Below are 14353 nucleotides of genomic sequence, written 5' to 3' on the forward strand. Positions count from 1 at the left end.
AAACTTCACTGGTTCGGGTGCGCGGCAGCACAGCCGCGGTGCCGCCCACGGGAGACCGAGCAAGAACAGAGGTTGAAGAAGGAGGACGACTGTTGCATTAACATCCAACGGTCCAGCTGCTAGAATCATTTGTTGATTAAGTTGACAAAGCCATGCATACACGTCCGCTTAGCAGGCCCACAAGTCAGTCACCAAATCTGACAGGTCCCAGCTGTCAACGGGATGAATAATTTTTTTCGCAAAACAAGGAGGCACTTCCTTCCGTGCGAAGATACAGCCGGTGGGTCCCAGCTATCAGGTGGAGGAAACATTTTTTTCAGCTTAATAAGGAGGAACTTTCCTTCCGTGCGACCATGGACCTCGTGGGTCCCAGCCGTCAGGCTCTCCACGTACAGTCCTCTTCTGATGACTCTCGTTTGTTGACCACGCCGCACCGAACACAGCGAGGCGGTGGACGACGGCGAGGCCCCGGACGGGAGCGACTCGGAGATGGGAAAACGTGGCAGTGGAGTCGCAGATTGAGAGGAGGAGAAGGGTTATAACTGGTTCTGTTGCAATTCATATCAAACTCAGGTTCACAGGACACGTTCATATTCATAGCCAACATTCACTATCAACAACTCAAAAGATTCATATATACACAAGCTCAGCATATCTATGCATCCAAATGATTGATAGATCACACGACAATATTCATACATAATTCAGAAAAAGATTCAGATATACACATGTTCAGTATGTTTATGCATCCAAATGATTGAGATCACAGCCAATATGATCCATGGACGAACTTTAATTACCTAGGGTACAGACTGGTAAATGGTGTTCAATCAGAGGTACTTCTTGCTAAAATTAGTTCTTGTACGAGTAAACTTTCGAGTACATAAGAGGCAACACAGACAATCTGAACTTTGCTTGTAGGTTTATCCTCAAATAGTGGCCTCGTGCCGACGGAGGTTTGAGCAACTTGGCCACTACTTTCATCCAGCTAGTTTACTGGCTCATCTTGGTCCTGTATCTCGCCAAAATTCTACATTGCAGACGAGAAAGGAGGCGGTTGAGAAAATGAACCACCCAAATTTTTTGTGTAGTTCAACTAAAATGGAGCATCCTTGGCGTGCAGACTAATTAAGTCCCAGATGAATATACGCGTCAACCAACTTGTCTGGAATCTTTAGACTCCATGCCATATAGTTCGCTACCATATGTGCCGATAACCAAAAGGCACAAGTTGGGACCAAAGACTGGACTGCGTTTTTCTGGGCTATGCACCAAGCAATATTTTTGGCGTTCACTCTCCTAATACTTGGAGTTTGACAATTGGTTGACGCCGGTTGATACTCGAATGAATATAGGCACTTCTTGTCAACATCGATGCTTGTCTGAGTGAGCTTTGGAGTACATAGCAGTAGCATAAGTACCTGTCCATCTGATCATTTTGTGCAGTTCTACTGAAATCACCCGATGTAATGATTTGCCTGTGAGTTCAGGCTCCAAATTATTCCTTTATTAAATTGGCAAACAGTAGCACAATACCAAATTACCAATACATATGACAGGCACAATAATCAGGATAAAGACCAGTACCAACCTGTGTGAGGTAGCATATCAATTACTATTTCCTTTGACTGTAAGCCGAGATAAGCCAAGCGACTGACAGCAAAGGAAGAAAGCAAGCGGAGATTAGCGACTGACAGGAAAGGACGGAAGTTGTCGAGGCAATGAAGCATCCAAAGTTTTTGTGCAGTTCCACCAAAATCGAGCATCCCTGTTGGCACATATATTGAGAGAGTGAGATTACTGTAATGGTGGGACTAGTTGATGAAACATACACTAACAAATAGAAGCACCCTCATTATATTAATGGGTGAAGTTAGCAACATAGTAGTCTTGCTTAAATAGAGGTATTAATTTACTTAATCAGTGTGAATTAGCTCAACTCAACACTCAAAGCATTGCCATTTATCATAGGTTGCAAAACTTAAAAGTGCAAAGATAAAGGAGTTTCTCATGACAGTAGCACGATACAAATAGAGATGACAGCAAACTAATATGGATGAAGGCCTTAGGCTCGTACCAACCTGAGAAAAAAAAGCTTATTCATGTAGTCCCATAAGATATGACAAAGAACTCACTGGAATCACACAATAGTATATATTTTTGTGCACTTCAAATGTATGGTTGAAATCACTCTTGTTTACCAGTGCTGAGATTATATCGAAAGATTATCAAGAACTTCCAGCAGAGTTAAAGCACTAGCTGGGATACAGTTCATTGTATTGTCTTGTGTAGTTCCACTAAAATGTATGATTGGCACAACATGATCCATGTTTGCACAAGTAGGAACAAGGTGAAACCTTCATTAGCTTAGTGAGAAAGGATAGGAAGACATTAGCATATTACTCAAACAGTAGCATCAAATTCATGATGGACAATACGCAAAACATTGCCTCATTGAACCAATGGCAATAAATTGACATGCAAAACAATAGCACTATTATGTCATGACACTAATAATATTCCCTCCCTGCTCCACCACATGATTCACCTCCATAGACAAACATTCACACGTACATGATTTAGCATAGGGTCCTGCTAAAGATTTGTTTAACTCCAACAGGAAAATTAGGCAGTAATAAATTAGTGGTACTTAAGTGCTCCTAATTAATTAAGTGAGACAACAGAAGTGGAAGGGCTCCCTGGAGGATCATCTCACATGTAAGGTAGTCGTTGCCGGAGCCCTTGAATAGCCTCGACTGAGGCCTCTGGCTTTAGCAAGATCGCCTTGGCACTGTTTATTCTTCTTTTTCTTCCTCTTCATGCTCTGTTTCTCTTTCTCCTCACCAGTTGGTGAAACCAAGTACATCATTGGCCTTCTAATTCAGAATTGGTTTTGTCAGTGAGGGAGTACAAGTGTACTAGTAAAAACAACATTATTTTCTCATGGCAGTCGGAAAATAGAGATGAACACATGCATTAAATATCATTCTTACCTAAAGGAAGGTTATGGCGCCAATATGGATGATGAGGATTGGAACACAGATCTCCCTTTGTGCAGTTCCACCAAAATGAACCAACTGTTCCATCTGACATTCCAGTTAAACAGCACAAAAGTCACTTCTTTTAAGAAGAGTTTTGTGCAGTGCACCAAAAGGTCATAACAGCAACCAAGTGAATTGGATATCCCTGTTTGCACAAAAAGGCACAGAGGAAACAGTCAGAGTCTCAAACAATTATAGGCAAAAACATTTGGCTAAACTTGTCAGAGTCTCAAACAATTACAGGCAAAAACAGTGGCATGGCTTCATTTTTACCAGGGACATTATATTAAGAACAGCTAAGGCTGCGTTCGGTTCACAGGTTTGGTGCAGGATTTTTGTAGGAACACAATTCCTACCATACTCTTTCCCTTCCAACCGTTCGGAACATGGGAAAGGTGAATAGTGTTTCATAGGAAAGCTGGTCTAGTAGTACTGATTCCATCGGATTAGAAACATCCACGCGCTACTCATTTTTTGGGCGGAAGCCCGAGGCAGGCGCTCGCTGCCATGCGTTAGACAGGTTGCTGTGCTGTGTTTGCCGGAATAAAAAAATTAACCTATGTGTGGTACGTGAGGTGAGGACAAGAGTAATCACTGTGCAGCTGAATAAACAAATAGACTCTCATACTGCCAAGCATGCTACTCTAAAAAAACAAATCTGTACATTTCGTAGTCCATCCAAACACATTCTCTTGAGAGTTTCCTTTGGTTCGCTGTCCCATAGTTTTATACCTACATTCCTTTCCTATTCCTCTATTTTCATCAAGACCTATTTTTTCTGCCCCTTTATTCCGACCGGAGCCTAAATATTTGGTATAAGGGCATGGGACAGTGGGTGCACCAGCAGTACAACACCATGTACGTAAACAGGGGCATAAAGTGGTGATTCATAGTTTGTTGCCCCGAGAAACAAACATCCAAGAAACATATCTGGGTTGCTCCCATTTTTGTTCACTCTAGCCACCTACTCCTATGTGTGGATAGCAAATCTAGTCCTAGTCATACCACTGTGTACAGCGTTACCCCTATATTTCCCTTTTCGACCAAGAGACCGGTTGGATGACCAGTCTATACTACTTTCATCCCCTTTCCTTCCTGTTTGTACCAAGTCCGATGTACATACTAAATTCCCCCACCCCCACTTTATTTCAATGACAAGTATTTTCGGACGGAGGGAGTACAAGATTCGACTCCATGAAGTAGCTTTACCTCTAACAATAGAAAAAAAAGGTGACGTTGGACCATCCGATCGAGAGGGGCTGAGAGGTAGAAAATGATGCACATGCAGTGATGTAGCAAGCTGGGGAAGTAGAGCTAAGGCGGTTTCGAACAAAGATATACCTGAAGGTCGTCCGGATGTGGATAGGTGGGCGACGGGAGGCCGGATCCGCCCACACGCAACGACGAAGGGATCGGAGGACCTCCCGCGCTGGCGCTCGGCCAGAGATAACGGTACGGCCGGCAGTGGGTCTCCTCCCTTGCTGTCAACGACGGCCTAAACGCTGCCCCTCCTCCCCTTCACCGGCGGAGGGGGATACATCCGGATCTGTAACCAGCGGTGAGGATATAAAGTCGGTGTTTTTTGAAGGCAGAAAGACAGGGTTACTACCCCTATCTTGTTTAGATCTGGAGAGTATGAGAGTGTGTGAATAGAGCAGCCCTAGCAAGCAAGCGCGGAGGCTCCAGTATTTATATAAGTAGTGGGGTAGTTTTCCTTTTTCACTCCATCAAAACAATCGTTTAAAATTGTGTACTACTACATGCCAGGTCACGGTTTTTTTAGTTGTTGATTGTTTTTTGAGATAGCTACCCGCTTGTTCCAAGTGGTGTTACGGTGTGCCAGGTTGCACTTTGTATCGTTCAAGTCTGGTAGTACTACAAGTCCCTCCATTAAATGAACAACCACCCCCTCGTAAAAATTGTGAACAAGCCCACGGCTAAAATTAGCGGAAACGTGGGTTGCCCCAACATGCATTATTATTTATATTTTCTACTCCCTCTGTTCCTAAATATAAGTATTTTTTATTAGCCACACCTAAGACAAGAGTTTTTTTATTAGCAGTGAACCCCACATGTCATAGACACAAAAATTGTGCCAAGATTCCCTTAGGCAAGCCAAAGTGTGTCTAACAATTTGAGCAACTCAGGTTAGGCAAGTGTGGCAAGTGTGGGAAAAATAATGTGGCAACATAAGACAAACATAGTCACAATCCAAACAGCCCCGTAATTTTTTGTGACATGCATGAAAATTTGGTTAGTTAAATTTATAGTCAAAATTTGGAAAGGTGCATCAAATCAACAGATGCAAGTATCAAAAGGAAAGTCACAGCATGCATGCATGCATTGTACTCCCTCCGTTTCCAAATATAAGTCTTTTTAGAGATTGCAACAAGTGACTACTCCCCCCGTTCCTAAATGTAAGTCTTTTTAGGCATTCCACTACAAACTACATATGGATGTATATAGACATATTTTAGAGTGTAGATTCACTCATTTTGTTTCGTATGTAGTTCATAGTGAAATCTCTAAAAAGACTTATATTTTGGAACGGAGGGAGTACATACGAAGCATAATATGTCTACTCCTACATACGAAGTAGCCCATTTGAAATGTGTAAAAAGAGTTTTATCGAATGTAGTGCTTTGATGTGTCGCGTCAACTCGTACAAGCCCGAGAAATTTGATTACTATGACGCCCTCTCCCTTGCGGACCGAGCTCCGGTGCCTTAACTGCACCTGCCTTTGGCTGCATGACAGGTGGGCCAACCACCTGTTGGTCCCACCTGTCATGGACACAAAGGCAGGAGCAGTAAGTAGAAGCTTTCGCTACACGCTATCCCTCCCGCACGAGGTGGACGGACATGCAGCAGTGGATTCGATACTGTAGAAGTAGGAGTCACATCATTGTTCGTCTTCTCGAAGAGGCGAAGAGCCAAATGCAAACCGAACGTGGCAGTTGCGAATGCTCGTGTAGTGCGGTTCCTTGGAGTACTAGCCAGGCTCTTGCATGAGACAAAATTGCTATTGTTTAACAATTAAACTCCATTATCCATTGGTTGATACTCATTCTGCATAGGTCCACGCACTTAGCACCGTTTCCTCCCGGGGTCACCAATGTTTATTTGATAATTAATACCATTCCATGCAATGAACTAGCTATTGCAAGTCATTAAAAGCATGCACACCTCTCATCTCTTATTGGTTGATACGTATGTCAAGAAACAAGAAACAAGGTAGAAGTTAATGCACCGCGCCTAAGTGTTTTGGGACTATTTGGTTTTCGTAAGATGACTTACACACCCAGATGGAGGGAGTAGTATAGACCTGTAAACCGGAAAGGAGTATTTGCCTTTCTAGAGATTTCAACAAGTGACTAGACTTCGGCTCAAAAAAACAACAAGTGACTAGACTACACCGTGTGCAGTACCCCCTCCCTTCTCGTTTATAGGGCTCAAATCTCAAATCTCATGAACCAAGGCATTTTGCGATTGGAGGAATGTATCTCGTACTTTACAAAACTACCCTAATTAAACTCATGCCTTAATTACGTAGTTCTCTCATTTTCCTCTCCGCCTTGGTCGTGGTGCACAATATTGAGAGAGTGCTTTGATACGTTTTAGTCTCATGACTAAAAGTAGTGGGACTAAAACTTGTTAGCATCATCGATGCTTGGATCCAAATACTAAAGAGACTAAAATCAAGTTAATGACATTCCAAAGCATACGGGCCCGCGTGCCATCCACCAAATCACAGCGAGGTGCTACAGTCGAGACTCACCTATCACCCCGGTGTGGCCGTCATGACCCGTCATATCACAAAACCCACACCTTTACCAGTAGTGGTAAGGTGGCCTCCAAGTTGGACTGGACGAAGCAACCATCATTTCATTGGAACGCTCGTTCAAGCCCTTTCTTCCCTTTCTTGAAGAAAACCTCACTCCAGGCTACTCACTTCTGCCATTTTTCTTCTCTACCGATGAAGGAAAGGTGGGCGAATCAGTTATGCTGCTATATTTTCATTCCAATAATCTTCTTTTTGCGAAGCACCAACCGATTCTCACATCCTATTATTTTCCCGTTTTCATTGCGATTATGGTTTCCTTTCGATTGCTTTTTGTTTGTCAGTTCATTGATGGATCCTGGAGCACCAGGCAAAGAGTTGCCGGTGGACAACCCACTGGAGACAGCAATCTCCAGGAAGTGAGCACTGACCAACGAGTTGACCATGTTGGCGGGCCAAACCATGGAGACGAAGAACTCCAAGAAACAAGCACTGGCCAAAGAGTTGAGGACGTTGGTGGATGAACTCCTCAAAGAAAGTTGGAAGAACAGCAAGGTCCCCACCGTGCCTACCCCAGGAGCTCTGATTGCCACCTATGTGAGGCTCAAGACCGAGTTTGAGGAGATAGTCGCCGTTGAGAAGCAGTATTCCCCTGGCAAGGTGATGGCCCCCATCGAGGACGAGGAGATGGCTCCCGGAGGGATGAGATCCCCCGGTGAGCTGCACAAGGTAAAAAATAATTGCTTATTACCATAGTTGTGGTTTTTGATTATTTGCAATGTGCTTGCTTTTTGATTATTTGCAATGTGCTTGCTAATATGTTAGTGTTGTGCAGGTGCCGGTGGTTGTCCTTGATGATTCCGATGTCGTGGCCCGTCCTGTTGGCATCGCCCCAGAGATCGATTCCGATGCCGCTGTACATCCTGTGGACATCGCCCCAGAGATCGATTACGATGTCGCGGTCAGTCCTACAGACATCGCCCCAGAAATCGATTACCACGCCACTGTCCATGCTGTGGTCATTGCCTGAGAGATCGATGACAAGAAATAGTTGGTCACGCTAATCCTTCAGGGTAGTTTGCATTGCCCTGTGTTTAATTACCAGAACGATGCATGTTATCAAACCATCTTAGGGCTAGTGCATTGTCTTGTGTGGGCGGATCTTGCTACTTTTGTTTGATAGTGAATCATGCGATGAATCATGCGAACCCTCTCCGAGTTATGGAAACATATGTATCCTCGCCATCTTTTGATGTAATATATGGCATGCTTAGATGTAAGTTTGAACTGTTTATCATATCAGCAGGGCTTGTTTGATGATTCTTGGTGTTAGTAGGCTAGCTACTGTGCGAGCTATAGTACTTGCAAAACACTCATCGAAGAGAAACGTTGGGGCTGATGAGATCGTGGTATGCTTATACTTATCCCTCGTCGATCGACCAATAGCCCAAGCTCCTAAAATTGTAGGCTTAGCGATCGATCAGACAATAGTCGACATACATTCAGGCTTCGTTTGGTTCATAAGGTAGGAAAATCGTAGCAAAAGTATAGAGAACATGCAACACAAAATCATAGCAGTGCAGAGACGTACTCCCTCCGTTCCAAAATAGATGACCTAGGCGGGCTAGTTTGGCCTAGTGGGTTTCAGTGATATAACGTGGTACAGTGCCGTCCAGTCTTCGTGTGTGGTAGCAGTATTGCGGGTACAGTAAGTTTTCTTGAAGAAGCGGAATTCAATGAAGTCATGATGGTTCCTTCGTCCGAACAACTTACGGTGGGAAAGGTTGGGCCTGCGATACGACCGGGGTAGACCAGGATAATTTTGTGCATGGCAGGCGGACCAGGATGGTCGATGTCCCATATGTCGGTGAATGAAAGTATTCTTTCCGATATAGAGGACGAGCAATGAGTATTCATTGTTTATTTTTGATGGAAGCTATTGTCTCCACTGTTACTCCTTGACTTTGTCAATGCCTCTCTCTCCTCCACAAAACGGGGACTACTTGCTATGCATGCAGCGGGCAGCTGGCGTTTGAGGGGCCAGGGCGGTGAGAGCGGGCTCCGGAAGCGGTCCGGACTCCAGCATGGCCCACCTCACATTATCACCATATATTTCTTGGAGTCCGTGCGTGGCGGGCGGGCGATCTCTTCTCCCTCCCTTGTTTCTCTCTTCTCAGCCGACGCCCGCCGAGCGATTAGATTTCGGCTATCGACGGTTTATTAAATTACGGTCCCACATGTCAGTGAAATTGCAAGACAACGCGTGTCCCCTTTGGTGAGCGGCATGCAAGCCAGACTGTCGGGGTTGCGACGCGAACGAGTCGTAAGTGTGCCGCCTTTTCCTTTAGAACTTGCGAAGCGTAACATTTTCGCGCGATCGATCGATAGAAATCCAGAACAAAATGACGAGGGCGGTGCTTTCCCGCTCGTTAGGCGGGCTAGTTCGAGTGATATTACGTGCTACAGTGCCGTCCACTTGCTCCATTTTTATGAAAGCAAGAGTTTACACTCGTACGCGGGAGGAGTGCGAAACACCACGGATCTGATTTTGATCGAGGGATAACTGTTCCCTGCCAAATAATGGAGGATAGTTAGCGATTATAGCATGATAGTTAGGGCATCTCCAGCGCTGGCCCACAAATTTACACCAGCATCTATCCGAGGACACTGATGGATGCCATCCGATGCTGCCCGCATACCTTTCGACAACTATATGAACTAACCGGACGAAATTCGTGCAAACAAAGCAAATTTCAAATTAACTGGATGAAATTCATTACATTTCAAAAACTTTTCCTACAAACTGGACGAAATTCATTACATATTTCGCAAAAACCATACTAAACCTACTGTAAACCTAATCTAAACGATCGCCGGCACCCGACAACCAAGTCCGGCCATGAACCCGAGAAAGCCGGCCATTGCCTTTGCCTCCTCCTCATCCGCCTCGATAACCACCTCCTCCGGCCGGAGCACAAGGTTATGAAGATTTCCGCCTCCACGTCGCCGTCAAGCGGCTAATCGGTCGCTGATGTTTACCCCACCAAGCTTGGCGTCGACTGAGTGGAGTAGCGGTGGCCTTCGCGGGACCAGAGCGGCGGCGACCTACTGTGTACTACTCTTCCTCGCTGCCGGCTATGCCCGCGCACGCGCGCCGGCTTCATGGTCGTGGCGGCGGAGGGCGGCCCAGGGGGTGCCGGCGATCTCCTTCATTTGCTCCTGTGACAGTATGTCGAAGAGAGCTTTGGAGCGCGCCCAGAGTGGAGCCACCAATGTCCCTTGTCTGCTCCTGCGACAGTACGTCCAAGAGAGCTTCGGAGCACCACGAGGCCATGGTTGAAGTGGTGCCGACAGAAGGAAGGAACCGGAGGAGAATAAGTGTGGGTCTTTGGCTATGGCTGGGAGCTGGGGCTCAAGTTAATATAGCGGGCGAATGGCAATGAGCCGCGGCATACGGATGGACAACTGGCGCCGGAGTAGGTTCGTCGGGCGTGAATGCGGACGCTGCTTCAGTGACTTAACTGCAGATGCGTTTGGGTGTCTGACATGTGGGCCCAACGGGTGTCTGGCCCGTATGTTAGTGACACACCAATCGCACCTGTAGTTAAGTCCAGTGAATGCGGCATTGGCATTCTGGAGAGACGGTGACCGTTTCAGGCGCATGCGAACTGTTTGACTGGTCAACCATACAAATACGGAGCTATACGCTGAGCCAGCGACCGTATAATCACCATATCTCGTATAAAATGATCAAAGCGAACTATCAAGACAAGTTCGATGACCGCCAATGCATTTTACTTGGTAATAAATGACCAGGATTGAAGGGGAATCCTAATTTGCTTCGTCTTCTGTCCTTGAGCTCTTGAAAAACCAATGCACTATATGGTTGTTCGGCCACTCCACCCTAGAGCTCTCACCAAGCATCGTTCATGCCACCGCGCCGCACACTAACCGGTAAGGCAGCGATGGCATCCCGCCGCGCCGAGTTCCTCGCCGCCCACGAATGCACACAAAATGGTAGGGAAGCGATGGCATCCCGCCGTGCCGAGTTCATCGCCGCTCGCGACCTCACAACTATGTGGGAGGAATTTGAAGATGCCAAGGCCGAATGGGTGGTAGATCAAGAGGCGGCCAAAGCCGCACAGAGGGAGCGGAAAAGTCAGAAAGCACTCAAGAAAAGAGAGGCCCGCTGCCACAAGAAAGAAAAGGACGCACGCGCTGCTGCGGAGAGGTCGGAGGAGATCCAAGCACGATGGGGTGTCGCCGACAAAGCCGGGAAGGAGAACGACGACGTCTGACCAGCATGTGAGAAGTAGTAGTACTAGTAGTTAGTGTGTGTGTGTGTCTGAGTATGAGCATTTACCAGTACTACTAGTTACTATTGTAGTTTTTAGAGCAAATTACCAGTACATTTGCCTAGACTAAGTGGAAAAATTCCTATCCTATGCATCAAATGGCATCTCTTTCTCTATAGGAATTGAGATGCATGTCATCTCACTTCCTATGATTTTCATATTCCTATCCTATGAACGAAAGGAGGCCTCTGTTAGAGTAAATACTATAGCTAGCAGTACTGCTGGTACAGTAGTTTTCTTCATGAAGCGGAATTCAACGAAGTCATGATGGTTCCTTCGTCCGAGCAACTTCAAAGTGGGAAGTGGGCCTATGATTTGACGGCTCATTAGTCATTGTTACTGCGCCGCGACGACTGGGTGACTCTCCCTTGGAGTTCTGCATGCATGACAAGTGGACCAGGATGGTCGACATCCCACATGTTGGCGAACGGAAGTATTCTTTCCGATATCGAGGAGCAAGGAAACCACGTGGTATAGTATCACTGCTGATTGGTTCACAAAAAAATAGTATCACTGCCGATTTATAATTATTTTTTATTTCTGATGAATGCTAGCGTTTCAACTCTTACGATGAAGGGTGACAAACACGGCACGTGCTGGATGTCCCACACGTCAGCGAAAGGAGTGGGACATGAACAACCTGGTAGAGCCCAGCGTAAAAAACAGCGTGGTAGAGCGTCTCCACTTCTTCCACTTCTGGGTCGGAGACCACACGTAGCAGTACTTAGCTATATGAACGATACAAAGTGCGACCTGGAGAGAAATACACGTCTAGTTGGAAGGTCTCGGGGCATACACGTCAACAAATATAAAACTTAATATGTGCCTCCAACTAATATAGAAGTAGTAGAGTACTTAGACACGTACTCCATAACATCACCGTGCATTGCACGTACAACATTTAGTGGTAGTACGTAGTAAGAGACAAATGCCGCGCAAGAGTTCCCTTCTCGACCTACTTTTGGGTGTTTGGTAGAGTGTATGGAGGGTGCATGAGTCCACACTAGTTTAGCACAAATACACTAGAAGCATGCATGAAGAGAGCATGCATGAAGAGGGTGTTGAGTTGAGCATGCATGAAGAGGGAACAACTATGTTGAGACGAGAACGCAACCAAACACACCCTGTATTCCACGCATGTTCATACCATTTGTGCCTTTCTACTTCACTTACTGTGCTACATTACTCAGGTTCGTACGTCCACTCCTGGGTACATGTCCGTCTCGTAGTTCCAGTGCCACGTGTTCTTCATATAGATGGAACGATCGTTGCATAACACGTGCGCCTTTATGCTAGATGTCTCGCGTGTTGGCAAAAGGATGAACAAAGCTCACGTAAAAAAAATAGAGTGGAAGAACATAGATTCCGGATGACCAAGAAGGAGCAAGGAACCTCGTGGTGGAGCGTCTGCACTCATAATATTTAATATTATTCAGCGATATAAAATTTAACCAATCATCTCCACAGTGGACTGGAAGAGTACGAAACACGGCAGCCCAGTGTAGTTACATCATACTAGTACATGGCTAACCCACGCTATCACAATATTTCTTGGCTTCCATGCGATACCTATCTCTAGTAATCCAGTAGCCTGTATCGCTTCTCCCTCCTCGTCTCTATCAAAGTGCGGCGGGCTGGCGTTTCTGCTGTCTATGGAGGTTGGTTAACTATCACATGCTAGCGACATGCCAAGAGCATTCTAAAAAAAATTCCTTTCACGTTTCGTTTTCAAAAAGAAAAAAAATCCTTTCACGTACGAATTTGCCTGTATGCTTTGAGTAACTTGCATGTCCTGTACTGCTCCTGTTTGATACTCTAACTTAGCTAGAGGTTAGACTAACTCATGACTAACCCTGAACTAACTGTAGCCAAAGAGGTGTTTGGGTGACAGGGTTAGATTGACAATAAATGCACTTAATGGAGAGAGAAAAGTGATTTTTCAGTGGTCCCAATGAGAACTATCTCCAGTTAGCACCTCTTGGGTGGGATAGTTTTTTTGGTGGGTTCGGTGCAACTTGCTTGGATACTTTAGGGCTATTTGAGCCCCAACTAGCTCAAACTAACTCTAACCCATGGATCCAAACAAGGCCTATGGCCAGTTTCGACGCGGAGCAGTCGCGTGCACCGGGAAGCGGCGCTCTCTCGGCCGTCGCGCCACTTCAAAGCCGGTGCGAGTGAGAGGTCGCCTCCGCTCTGGCCGGGCATTAATGCGGCACTGACGCTCCAGGAGACGCTGACCGTTTCACGCGAGAAGCGCGCGCTCACAAGGGAGTATAGGTTTTGAACCGTTTCAGGTGTAGTAGTAATGGTAGTTTGCAAAACTACTCAATTATTGCACTCAGTTTCCTTAGAAATTGTGGTAAAAACATTACTCCACAGCCCGCTTCCCTTCTCCTTCCTGCTCGTGATTTACGTGGCCAAGTTAACGTGGTTGTGTCAAAAAAATGTCACTTCCTGCTCGTGATTTGCGTTATATAATTACAAGAAAGATTCTCATGCATTGCACGGAACATCAATATGCATTTTTTTACAAAACACCTATTGTGATTGACCCATGCAGGAGTAATCCCATGTGTAAAAACTAATGATATCTCGAGAATTTTATCGGAAAACTGGTATCTCGAGAATGTCATCGAAAAAATGAAAGATGAGAGATAAGATGAGGAGGAGTGGAGCGTGGTGGTGACTGGTGGTCGGAATGGCCGGAGGCATGGGGATGGACGGCGCCGGTAGGCCTCAGCGGCCACCATGCATGCTAGATTGTTCCAGAGACTTGTTCCTTTTTTAATTGCTGAGCAATGAGGTTGTGGGAGATAATGATGTGGAGAGAGGCGCAGGTATCTTTTGTAAAATTATCATAGTTTGCTTCCTATCCGTTAGATATAGATCATACGGTCTGTATTACAAGATGGCAGGCACACCATCATCGCCAACTCGTTTTTTTATAAGGGTATATAGATGATAAGTTTGCTGACTACTAAAGTAAAGTGGAATCTGTCCATGTTATGCAAGTAAATAAAGGTGATTGTTTATCATATGGGTAAGGTTGGATGAAGGGTGGTAGGAACAAATGCTCCGCCTAGAGCATGTGTGTGTGTGTATGTGTGTGTGTGTGTGAGAGAGAGAGTGAGAGAGAGAGAGGAGAGAGAGAGAGAGATGGAGTCTTAGTTTGTGTGTG

The sequence above is a fragment of the Triticum dicoccoides genome, chromosome 1B (assembly GCF_002162155.2).
Source record: "Triticum dicoccoides isolate Atlit2015 ecotype Zavitan chromosome 1B, WEW_v2.0, whole genome shotgun sequence".
Classification (NCBI taxonomy): Eukaryota; Viridiplantae; Streptophyta; class Magnoliopsida; order Poales; family Poaceae; genus Triticum; species Triticum dicoccoides.